Raw genomic sequence first — 13,954 nt, forward strand, 5'->3', positions numbered from 1 at the left:
TAATTTTTGTAAAAAAAAATTTGTAGAGACAAGGTCTTGCTATGTTGCCCAGGCTGGTCTCAAACTCCTGGACTCAAGTGCTCCTTCTGCCTTGGCCTCCCAAAGTACTAGGATTACAGGTGTGAGCCAGCATGCCGGGCCTGAAAGCAGATTGTTACCAGGTCTGGGAGGAATGGGGAGCGGGGAGTGACTGCTCAGTGGGTATGTGGTTTCCTTCCGGAGTAATGGAAATGTTCTAGAATTAGATAGTGGTGATGGTTGCACAAGATGGTGAATTACTAAATGTCACTTAATTGTACACTGGTGAAATGTTGAAAATGGTTAATTTTACATTAGATGACTGTCAACACAATAGAAAATTGTTTAAATGATATGATTGAAAGATAAAAACTATGGGGCAGGGGAGAACATGTGGGTTATAGAAAAAACATTGAGTTTAAGCTGATAATTGTTGAAGGTGGGTGATAGGTGTATGTGGGTTCATTCTACTATTCTCTTCTACTATTCTCTACTATTTCTGTATATATCTAAAATTTCCAATAGTAAAAAAAATTAAAAATAAAATCTGTTAACCATGAGGGAAACTTGAATATGGACTGAGTATTCAATTATGTTAAAGGACATTGTTTTTGAAGTGTAATAATGTCATAGTGTTTATGAAAAAGAAACCCTTGGCCGGGCACTGCCAGTGGCTCATGCCTGTAATCCCAGCACGGGTGGATCATGAGATCAGGAGATCAAGACCATCCTGGCCAACATGGTTAAACCCCGTCTCTACTAAAAATACAAAAAAATTAGTGGGCGTGGCAATGTGTGCCTGTAGTCCCAGCTACTAGGGAGGCTGAGGCAGGAGAATTGCTTGAACCCAGGAGGCAGAGGCCACTGCACTCCTGCCTGGGCGACAGAGTGAGGCTCCATCTCAAAAAAGAAAAAAGAAAAGAAAAAGAAACCCTTACCATCTACCAATGCATTCTGTACTATTTATGGGTGAAATGACATGATATCTGGATTAAAATACTGAAGCACAAAAGAAAAAAGCAGGGAGGGGATAGTTTGAAAGATGATTTTGAAAGTGCTGACCACTGTTTTAGCTGAGTGATAGGTACAAAGAGGAGTATTTTATCAATCTCTCAAATTTTTATGTCTGAAAATTTTGTAATAAAATATTTTTTAAATACATCAACCCTTATCAGCAACCCCTTTGCAGCCCCATTTATTCATTCCAATATGTAAGCCCTCACTGCAACTCTGGTATCTAAGTGGTTTTTAATGTTAACATTAAACAGAAATTTGAAACAAAATAACAATATTGAGGCATACCTTTCTCTTTGAAAATAGTGAAATATCTGGCAACTAGTCCAACTGTTTTGTTGTTTTAGAATGAGACTGCATGAGAAAGTTCAGCACATCTGGATGACAATGGCTGCTTTCCTTTCGCACGGGAAGAAATAGGAGTGCATGTTCATTTTGAAGAGGATGTTTATTTCGCATGTGATGTATTATCTTCATGAGACTCCACCCTTTAACTAAAATGGGAGTTAGGAACAGGAGTACTGCAAATAAACTGGATTTTTTTTAAGCTTCAGAACCTCTTGGAGGAATATGTGTTTGTAAACAGTTTCTATATTATTACACATGCCAATTAGGTAACTATGAAAATAATAACACTCGATTAAAACATTAAAAAGTTGATCACCTCTGTAATCGTTTCCATTTTAGAACTAGAATACTGTACTTGCATTGACAGAAAAAGGCTTTAATGCACAATGAGGCTTTAATCCAAGGCCTGTGCAATAGAAAACTTGGAAACATCTTGTACTTCACAAAACTCATTCTCAATTTTGACTGAAACCAGCTGTTTCATTTAAGCCAACAGAGACTAAAAAAAAATAAAAAATAAAACAAAATAAAATAAAATTATGGTTTCTGGAGCCAGATCCTACTGAGCAATGCCTCAACAGACTTCTGATCCTTTAAGAAATCACTACTAGAAAACTTTTACAAGTATGTTATGTCTCCAGGGATTGTTTTAAAGAATTGCCTTAAAATGCATATTTAGCCACATATATGAGGGTTCATCAAATATATAACATGATTCACTGGGACAGTTATAATCAAATAGAGGAACAATAACAAGTGTTGGTGATGAAGCAGGGAAACTGGAACACTCATACGCTGCTGGTGGGAATATAAAATGGTGCAACAACTCTGAAAAACAGTCTAGCAGTACCTCAAAAAATTAAACATAGAGTTACTGTATCACCCAGCAGTTCCACTCCTAGGTATATACCCAAGAGAAATGAAAACATGCATCTACATAAAACTTGTCCACAGATGTTCATAGCAGCATGACTCATAATAACCATAAAGTAGAAAAACCCAAATGTTCACCAACTGATGAATGGATAAACAAAATGTGATATAGGCACATAATGGAATATTATTCAGTGAAGTACTAACACATGCTACAACACAGAAAAACGTTAAAAACATATTAGGCAAAAGATGCCAGACACAAACGACACATATTGCAAGAATCTATATTAATATGCATAGACTTGTTTATGAAACGTCCAAAACAGGCCAATCTAGAGAGACAGGGTGATTGCCTGGGACTGGGTTGGATAGGTTAAGGAAAAATGGGAGCTTCTTTTTGAGGTGATGAAAGTGTTCTAGAATTATTAGTGATGGCTGCACAACTTTGTAAATGCACTAAAAACCACTGAATTTTACAGTTTAAAATGGTGAATTTTATGGCATGTGAATTATGTCTCAATAAAAAAAACTGTTTTTAAATACATAGCATGCTACTACCACATCCCTATTTATTTTCTTATAGAAGCAAATGGCGAGCACTGTGTAGTGGGTAAGAGAACAACCTAGTTCCTCTCCTTTGCCGAAGTCATGTTTGGAATTTAACTCTCCAGACATATGAGTCTACACTGATCCAAAGATGTAACACTTCACATGAGGTGTTGCCATCCTTTTGCCACTTCATTGCATTGTGAAAATGCCATGATCATATTGCACTATGTCAATTAAAAGCAAACATAAAGACTCTGCAGTGAGAGCAGTAGAGATAAACATCTCAGATGGTACTCTTTCTAAATCTTGTCTTTCCCTGCCTCTCTCTTAACCTGGATCAGGGCCCCCAAAAGAATTCCTTGGTTCCAGAGAGTAGGACCATATAAGGCATCTTCATCTGAATATCCAGTTGGGGAGGGCAGTTCTCCAACTTTTTCCCAGGCTTCCTGACAGCCACTTCTGTTTCCCACTCTGTATTGGGAGTTGTGTTTCACTTGATAATCCCTGTGGTGGGATATGTTTCAGATAACATCTCTGAAACTTTCTATATGAACCTGATTTTTATAAAAATAAGTGAAATTTAAACAAATTCAGGACAAGATTTAAAATAAATCTTATAATAAATCATTTAGTAAATGACTAATCGCCTCTATTTCTTTGTTGGGCCATATAACTAGTTTACTTAAAGAACAGGAGACATATAAAAGTTCTATATTATAGATACATATATAAGTGTGTGTGTATGTGTGTGTGTTTGTGTGTGTATATATATATATATATAATTCCTTAAAGAAAAGCTTCCTGAGCCCAGAAAATAGTTAGGTTCAGATCTTAAATAGTGAAGTTAACGTAAAGTTTCTTTTTAGCAAGTTTCAAAACCACATATCCAAAACTTAGTATGGATAATAACTCTAGGTAGGTTTTGTTTTATTGATTGATTGATTGATTGATATTTTTAACTAAATGAAATTTGTCTCATATCAGTTTATATAAGAATTAAGCAAGGTATACAAACATATAAAATGATAACTAAATTTTAAAAATAATAGTTGTCTTGCACAAATACCATCAACAGAAAGATGGATAAACAAATGTGGTATACACATACAGTGGAAGAATATTCAGCCTAGAAAAAAAGGATGTCAAGTTATCTGCCTACCATAGCCTCTTAGAGTGCTGGGATTACAGGAGTGAGACACCACATCTGGCCTAAATTATGATTATCACAGAAACTTCATTATGTTCTCAATTATCATCACAATCCTAAAGTTTATCCATTCACTATAAAGGCTCTATTAGTCAGTTCCTTTTGCTGATATTCAGTTGCTAGAGTACATTTGATGTCAGCTAATATATTTCTGTCATTTACATATTATTACTTACATTTGTCCAATTTGGATTTTTTGTTGTAACCATAGTGCCCCATTATATCCCCAATTTTTAAAAATGGATCAACAGTTCATTGTAGTATAAAAGCAGTTAAGAAAAAGTTATGTAAATACTGCAGTGTGGGAAAACTTCATAAATATAAATAATACATAAGAAGTCAGTGTGAATATAGAGTACGACTCTATTACTAGGACAAAAGAATATGTAATAGTGATGGCAAAAAAGGGAATAGGAATGAGAAATACAATGATTATATGAGAATTAGATGTTATCTATAGATGCCTGTGCTTCGCCTATTATGAAACTGTCAAATAGTGGCAGGAAGCCACCACAGCCTTTTTATGCTTTTCAAAAACAATGCACAATGACCTCTCTGGTGAACCCACTGAGATTTTCCAGAATAAGCTAAAAATTGTGCTTTCCAGGATGCTAAAGGTTCAAGTTGTACTGCTGCCAAAAACTTTGTAAAACTACTCACAAAGTTAATAGAAATGTTGTGTTAGGAAGGAAAATGTAATGGTCTGTTGGCAAAACTCTCTTATCAAATGATGGTGTTGTACATCATCTAATATCAATGGCATTCTGCATAAACAAGTACTTATTATGATGTTTATGTGAGCAGATATTTTACATTACAACTAAAATGTGTTTGCTTTTAGCGTATGTAATGCGTATACATGAGTGAGATGTGTTCAATATTTTCTTCTGTTGATCTCTGAATACCCTGGTTACAAAAGTGATTTTTTATTTAGGTTAAAATTATTGTGGGAGCCAGTACTAGGGTACTACCCGCTATGCAAGCAGCAATGCAAAGCTTTGCTAGGTGACAGAAAAACAATTGCAACTGCCTTAAGCCATCGAGTGTTTATTAGCTCACACAACTGAACTCAGATACTCCAAGCAATATTATCACGACTGGGTTTGTCTCCATCTTTCCTCTCTGCCTTCTATTATGTTAGTTTCAATTTCAGGCTCTGCAGAGTATCTTCCAGCTATTCCAGTCACATATGCTCTCATGTTGAAGTTCAAAATGCCACTCTTCCAGTGTCCCCAACTGAAGTGTATGAGAATTTATTGGCTAAGTCCAACTGGGTCACATGCCCATCCATGAATCTGTTTCTATGGCCAAGGGAAGGCAACGCTTTGACTAGTCACACCTGAGTCACCATCCACCCCAGAAGAAGGAGATGAATTCAACTCTCCGCAAAGCACAGAGTCTGATATGCAAGGAGGGCTGGACTTCCAAAAGAAAATCAAAGAATTATACCAAAAAAGGTTGAATGGATAATGGACATGGGGCAGCAATAGATGCCAACTATAGTGTGTGAGTAAAATGACAGCTTTTTCTTCTTCTTTTTTTTTTGAAGTTACAATGTAGGGGTTTTACTAGTTTTCTTTTTGTTTGTTAGTTTGTTCATGCAAGCAGTGTTAAGTAGCTGTCAGCTTAAAATAATAGGTTTTTTTTTTTATTATTGTACTGTGGGCTCTGGTGTACATGTGCACATCCTGCATCCTGCAGGATTGTTGCAGAGGTACATACATGCCATGGTGGTTTGCTGTCTCCATCCCCTCCCCTCACTGTCACCTACATCAGGCATTTCTCCCTGCGTTACCCTTTATCTCTCCCCATCCTCCCTGCCCCACCCTCTGCTATCCCTCCCCTCCTCTCCCCTCCCCTCCCTCCCCACCTAGCCCAGTGAGTGTTGTTCTCTTCCCTGTGCCCAGATGTTCTCATTGTTTATCACTCACCTATGAGTGAAAACATGCAATGTTTGGTTTTCTGTTCTCGTGTCAGTTTGCTGAGAATGATGGTTTCTAGATTCATCCATGTCTCTACAAAGGACACGAACTCGTCGTTTTTTATGGTTGCATAATATTCCATGGTGTATATGTGCCATATTTTCTTTGTCCAGTCTAACAAAAATGACAGTTTTTTCACACTCCTTTATTCACTTAGGACAGCTGGATGTTAGCAATATGCTTCTTGAATCAGTATGGAAGTAATCTGACTAAATTGCCACTACTCAGAACATGTTTCTTCAACATACTGTGAAAAGTCACAGCCAGCATGTATAAAATGGCTTTTCCATACCAGAGTGCATTAACTATCAAGCAAAAGATGCTGACACTGCATACAAGTGTGACACTGATAACGCCAGCAAGAACCATTTCTGCATGTCCCAGTGCTTGCTACTTTCCAAAGTGCAATCCAGTGGTGCATTTACTTATTTATTTGATATACTATATATGTACATATTTCTGAGGCACATGTGATATTTTGTTACATGCATAGAATGTATAATGATCAAGTCAGGACATTTAGGGTATCTATCACCTAAGCATTTATTATTTCTATGTGTTGAGTACATTTCAAGTCCTCTCTTCTAGTTATCTTGAAATATCCAATATATTGTTGTTAACCACAGTCACCCTACTCTGCTATCAAGCATTAGAATTTATTCTTTCTATCTAACTGTATGACTGCACCCATTAACTAATCTTTCTTCATCACCCCCCACCCCATACCCCTTTCCTACCCTCTGGTTTCTGTCATTCCACTTTCTATCTCCATGAGATCAACTTTTTTAGCTCTCACATATGAGTGACAACATGTGATATTTGGTTTTCTGTGCCTGTTTCACTCAACATAATGACCTCCAGTTTCATCTTTATTGCTGCAAATGACAGGATTTTATTCTTTTTCATAACTGAATAGTATCCCATTTGTATATATACCACGTTTTTTTCATCCATATGTCTGTTGATGAACAGTTAGGTTGACTTCATATCTTGGCTATTGTGAATAGTGCTTCAATAAATATGGGGTGCAGGTATCCCTTTGATATATTGATTTCTTATTTTTTTATTGATTTATTTTAGAGAAAGGGTCTCACTATGTTGCCCAGGCTAGAGTGCAGAGGCGAGATCATAGTAGTTGCAGTCTCCAACTTCTGGCCTCAAGCAATCTTCCCACATCAGCCTCCTGAGTAGCTGGGACTACAGGCACGTACCACCACACTCAGCCAATTTTTAAATATTTTTGTAGAGACAGGACTTCACTATGCTGCCCAGGTTGGTTTTGAACTCCTAGCCTCAAGCGATCCTCCCACCTCAGCCTCCCAAAGTGCTGGGATTACAGGTATGAGTTACTGCACCCAGCCTGATCCCTTTTCCTTTGGATAGTCAATTGTGAGATTGCATTTAATACATTGAATAGTCTGAATTTATCACTTGAGATTCAAAGTACTGTGATTTATAATGTTCAGCATAAAATATTGGGCATAAATATTTTTTAAATGTTTTAAAAGAAATCAGACCAAGGTCCAAACAGCTTAATCACCAGAAGTTTGGCCCTCTTTCAATCCTTGATGAATTTCTTCGTTTGTGGAGAAAGAAACCACTGCTATATTTGGGGCTATATTTTGAAATCATTCAGTTCTAGTTAAGCAAGGCAGATTGATCTCATATATATATAGATCTCATATATATACAAATATATATATATACACATACATATATTGATCATATACCTATATCTTAGGCCCCTCTCTTCAAACCCCACTAGAAAGACTTAAAGAAAATTTTTTAAGGCATAAACTCACAAGGAAGCAAAAAGCCCACAAAAATGACAGCAGATGAGATATGACAACAAAATTTCAAAAGCTAGAAAGTAGATGGCCAAGTGACAAATAACACAATAAAGCAGAAAAAGCTAAGTGCCTGCGAGGTGGGAAGCCAAGAAGAAGCAAGGTGATTCGTGTCACAGACCCTCAGAAAGGCTTAGGAATTAGAAGGAGAGAGCCTGCTGAAGGTGGGTTGCAGGGTGGAGCCAAAATAGATGGGGTAAAAATTCTTTGAAAGAACAGCTAGACCCCAGATCTTCATCCCACCCCCACATAGTCCTAAATATAGATAAATGTGTATAAAAATTTACTTGACTCATTAATGAAGAAACCTGCAGCATAGTAAAACTGGTTCAGAGATCATTTTAGAAACTGAAATTTATATATTCAAACAAGAAAATGTGCTGATACAAGCTTAAGTTAGCATCAAAGCCCTTACTACACTACAGGGCAATAAAGCCGTAAACTTTGGGGTTATCCTTTCTACTACTCTTCGTCAAAAATCTACACATTTACTTGTAAGTTTACAGAGTACGAACCCTAATTAATAGAAAGTGTCAAACAAAGGTACATTCTCCTAGAGAATGAAATTAGCCTTAGGCTGGCCTGTTGGACAGTGCTGTCATATGACATTTAGAAGACTTTCAGTCACCCTTTTGCCTTGTTATATGTTTCACATTTTTTCATGGTAAGAGAAATATAAACATCTCTTTGAAAAGCCATTCTTACTTAGCCTTTTTTTTTCTGTAGCTTGCAGCTGAACACAATCACAACTAATAAGCCCTCTTTGTCACGGGGAACTTAGCTACTGAGAGAGAGAGCTCCTGAATTTCAAATCGTACAATTCTCACCACAGTAAGGGATTGATTTACGCTCTTTCTAATCATGAATTGGGATAGCCAAAGCATGTTGATACAAGTAGTAAGCTGTGTGGAAATAGTTTTCATTCTCAACCGCAGCCCCTGAAATGGGCTCCAGAGCCTATTTTGGTGATTAAAAGTTAGATATTTACTTTGTTTTTGCATTCCTGCTGTAATAGTCTTTAAAATCTTCAAGACAATGAATGCCTCTGGCTTAACATGGTAAAGTTCACTTTTAATGAGTACCAACATGAACACACATTAACATTCCTCTAGATTTTATCTTCCTATCTAAATATGGTCATGTCTCTTCAATTTTTAAAAACAAATATCTCCAGGTAACCTGGGGGCTTGTCTTAGTCCATTCCAGTGGCTATTACAAAATAGTATAGACTGGGTGGCTTACAAACAACAAATTTATTTCTTACAGTTCTGGAGGCTGAAAGTCCAAGATCAAGGCACAGGCAGATTTTGTGTCTGGTGAGGGTCTCCTTCCTAATTCATAGAGAATGCCTTCTCACTGTGTCTTCACATGGTGGGAAGGGCAAGTGAGCTCTCTGGGGTCCCTTTTATAAAGACACTAATCCCGTTCATGAGGGCTCCACACTCAGGATCTCATCACCTCCCAAAGGCCCCACCTCCTAATACCATCACCTTGAGAGTTAGGATTTCAAGATAGGAATTTGGGAGGGATACATATATTCAGTCTATAGCAGGGCTCACAGGGCATTCACCATCTTCTGTGATGCCCATTGTGCTTGGCTTCTCTTCTTCATCCTCCGATTTCTGTTCCTAGAGGATGGAGAGGAGACTTGCCATCTCTGCATCACAGTAGCTCCAGGAACAGCTCCTGTGCATGGCAGATGCACACTAACTGCTTGAAAATTGGCATTAATAAAGCAGACAGGGAAGAGCAAAAATCAAAGAAAGAAAAACCCAAAGTAAACAAAAGCAACAACGATCTCCAAATTTTAGAAACAGAGGCCCACAGGCACTGTTGCTACCCTTCCTTCTATCCCTTACAATCTGTCTACTGTCTGCTCTGCTCCATGACTTTTGCTAACAGCATGGATGGCATCATAACCACTAACTCAATGGTCAATTCTTACTTTTTATCCTGCTTGATCTCTCTCCGAAGAGAGAGAATTGAGAAGGAATTATCAGAGAGGATGAAAGATAACCTGGAAAGCACAGCATCATGAAAGTCTACAGAAAAATTTTAAGAAGGGCTTGATTCACATCATCAAATACTGTAGACAGGTAGGGACCAAAAATCATCCCATAGTTTTTGGCAGGTAGGGGATCATTTGTTTGAAGAGAGATTGTAGCCACTTGGGATTCAACACTTCCCCAATGTTCTTCTATAGTAGTTTTCCACCATTCAATCATAGTTTGTCACTGTCTGCAAGTGCAGAGGCCTGCTCTCCTCAAATTAAGGGCAATGGCTAATTTTATCAATTGATTGCTAATTCCAAGAAGTTTATACCTAATAAAACCTTGCTTCAAGTTATATTTAGGGTTGTTTCTGTTTTGTCCTTTTTGCCCACTCTTCGCTTTTCTTTTTCCTTTCTTTTGTTTTTTGTTTGCTGTTTGTTGTTGTTGTTACCCAGGCTGGAGCGCAATGATGCAATCTCAGCTCACTGCAGCCTCTGTCTCCTTGGCTCAAGCAATCCTCCCACTTCAGCCTCCCAAGTAGCTAGGATTACAGGTACACACCACCATGCTCAGCTAAATTTTTAACTTTTTGTAAAGATGAGGTCTCACTATATTGCCCAGGCTGGTCTCGAACTCCTCAACTCCAGCAATCCTCCTGCCTTGGCTGCCCGAAGTGTTGGGATTACAGTCATGAGCCATCACACCCAAATTCACTCTTCATTTTCTATACAGCAATGCACCCATTGACTTTGACAAAGCACCTCACAAAGACCACCAGAGCCACCCTTTGATGACAGAAAGCTAAATTTATTAAACTTGCTGAGTAAGGGAAAGCCCTGAGTTTATAACATCACAGTAGCAACTCAAAAGAAGGAAGTTTGATGGCTGAGCTCAGATGGTTCTAAGACTGAGCTGGGCAGAGAATGAACATATATCAGATTTTATAAACCACACAAGTTGCTGAATCTTGGAACGCATTGGTTGGATGGGTTGGTACTAAAACAATTCGAGCTGAAGCAGTTTTTGTTGTAAGTTTATGGTCTGCCTTTCTAGGACAGACTGCTATGTTATCCATTATAGAAAAATATGCTATAAACGGTGTTCTAATATGACATCGAAAGGACATGTGGCCAACATTTTGCCTATTTCTAAGTTTTGCATATATTTTTATTAACAAAAATAAGAGATCTGGGAGCAACATGAAATAGCACAGGCATGACAAATATATTTCACCAATAGATCAAACTTTGCACCATTGATGGCCAGTGTTAAGTTGAGAAGCATTTTGAGGACCTTTTTGGGATCTCAAAGAAAGAATCCCATGGCCTGGCATGGTGGCTCACACCTGTAATCCCAGCACTTTGGGAGGCCGAGGCGGGTGAATCACCTGAGGTCAGGAGTTCGAAACCAGCCTGGCCAACTTGGTGAAACCCCGTCTCTACTAAAAATACAAAAAAATTAGCCAGGTGTGGTGGTGCACGCCTGTAATCCCAGCTACTCGAGAAGCTGAGGCAGGAGAATCGCTTGAACCTAAGAGGCAGAAGTTGCGGTAAGCCAAGATCACACATTGCATTCCAGCCTGGGCAACAAGAGGAAAACTCCGTCTCAAAAAAAAAAAAGAAAAAGAAAAAGGAAAGAAAAGGAAAGGAAAAAGAAAGAATCCCATGATCGATTACATTCTTTTAGGGTGCTTCCTGTCCTGCAGAAATTGGAAAGCTAAAAACTACATTGTCTAGGTCCTCCTGAAACTTGGGTTTCAGATGTGCTTTGGATTCTGCCAACCAGATGTCCTGAAGCCAGCAGGGCATGAGGCACCCCTAGATTTTAATTCGTTTTGTCTTTTTTTTTAAAGTCCAAGTTCTAGGCTTAACCCCTAGATTTTGGCCTAGGCATGGCTGTGCCTACCTTCCTTGAACTATATAAGCCAAACCAAGACCCTGCCATGAAACCCCTTTGTTACTTAAGTGAATCCTGGCTGAGCTTCTGCCACTTGCAACAAGGATCCTGAGTGATATATCTGTTTGCACATAAAATTTTGCATGCAATTTCAGGCCTTCACAAAACTCATCCACAAACTTCAGATTAAACAGCCCTACTCTAAGGACTTAATCGTTTTACTCTGGACCCGTCTCTACAATACTGAAATCTAGTAGAAAGTTTCCAAAATCCCTATTCATACACCTACAGTCAAATGGTTATAAATACTGTCACTTCCGGAAAAAAATGATTATAAATATCACCTTTGGAAGATCCAGAAAGAAAAAATTAGTCTTTTTTCCTACATTTGCTCACCATAGTAGCTAAAATCCAGTCGGAAGTATATATTTCTCAGTGTTAAACAATGATACCTTATTTACACTTTTCTTTTTTTGAGACATGATCTCACTTTATCATTTAGGCTAGAGGGCAGTGGCACAATCATGACTCACTGTAGCCTCGACCTCCCAGGCTTAAGCAAGCCTCCCACCTCAGCCTCTCTAGTAGATGGAACTACAAGCACACACCACCCCACTCTGCTAATTTTAAAATATTTTCTTAGAGACAGGATCTCACTTTGCTGCCCAGGCTGGTTTCAAACGCCTAGGCTCAAGCCATTCTCCCACCTTGGCCTCCCAAAGTGCTGGGACTACAGTCATGAGCCACTATACCCAGCATATACTCTTTTTTTTTTTTCAACAAATAGGTACCGCATACACTGCACTACTTGAAGAAGATAACGCTAGTCTGACTGCAGTGGTGTTTACAACGAAGTGATCACAATCAGCTACAGATGCCTTTGTTCTTTCTCCACTCTCTCTGCTTCATTTCGACTAGCCGAAAAAATTTAAAAAAAATAAAAAGATTTTAAAAGAAGACAGATATGATTCATGCTACCATGGAGCTTTAAGTCAAGTGGGTGAGAAAAACAAGCAGGGTAGCTCTTACTGAAATGCCCCTGAGTTATCATTATCATTTATTGAACTGAATACAAATCTGTTTACAAAATAATCAGTTTCGCACTATCTACTGAAGCCAAACATATGCCATCCCACAACCCAAAAATCCAACTGCTAGATATATAGACCTGAGGAAAATGGTGCACATGTCTGTCCAGAGACTTACACAAGAATGTTTAAAGCAGCTGCATTCATGAGAGCCAAAACTCAGAAACATCCCAAACGTTCAACAGGACAATGGGTAAATGCAGTATGGTATATTCATACAAATAGAAAACTATGCAGCAACAGAAAAAGAACAAATTCCCATCGCATCCAACCATGTGGATGAGTCACAGACATAACAATAAGTGAAAGAAGACAGACACTAAAAAGTACACACTGTATCATTCCATTTAAGTGAAGTTCAAGAATGTGTAAAACTAAAGTATGGTGATAGAACTCAGGGGAGTGGTTATCTCTATGTTGGCAATGACTGGGGAGGGAGCCATGAGGGAACATTCTAGGCTGCTCTAAATGTTCTATATCTTGATCCAAGTGTTTTTTTGTTTTTTTGTTTTTTTGTTTTTTTTGAGATGGAGTCTCACTTTCGCCCAGGCTGGAGTGCAGTGCCATGATCTCAGCTCACTGCAACCTCCACTTCCTGGATTCAAGTCATTCTCATGCCTCAGCCTCCCAAGTAGCTGGGCCTACAGGCATGCACCACCACACCCAGCTAATTTTTGTATTTTTAGTAGAGACAGAGTTTCACTATGTTGGCCAGGCTGGTCTCGAACTCCTGACCTCAGGTGATCCACCCACCTTGGCCTCCCAAAGTGCTGGGATTACAAGCGGGAATCACTATGACTTGACCCGAGTGATCTTTATATATGAATATATATGGATTTGTATATGTAAGCATTCATTGATGCAGGTGTATTAGGTTGATGCAAAAGTAACTGTGGCTCTTGCCATTGAGAGTAATGGCAAAAACCTCAATTAATTTTTGCACCAACCTGATATAAGATTGGTGCATTTGCCCAGGGGTAGTGCCTCGCGCCTGTAATTCCAGCACTTTGGGAAGCCAAGGCAGGCAGATAACTTGAGGCCAGGAGTTTGAGAACAGCCTGGCCAACATGGTGAAATCTCATCTCTACTAAAAATCCCATCTCTACAAAAAATTATCCAGGCATGATGTGGTGCCTGT

Source organism: Aotus nancymaae, unplaced genomic scaffold (genome assembly GCF_030222135.1).
Source record: "Aotus nancymaae isolate 86718 unplaced genomic scaffold, 86718_ANA_hifiasm-v0.15.2.pri h1tg000058l, whole genome shotgun sequence".
Taxonomy (NCBI): Eukaryota; Metazoa; Chordata; class Mammalia; order Primates; family Aotidae; genus Aotus; species Aotus nancymaae.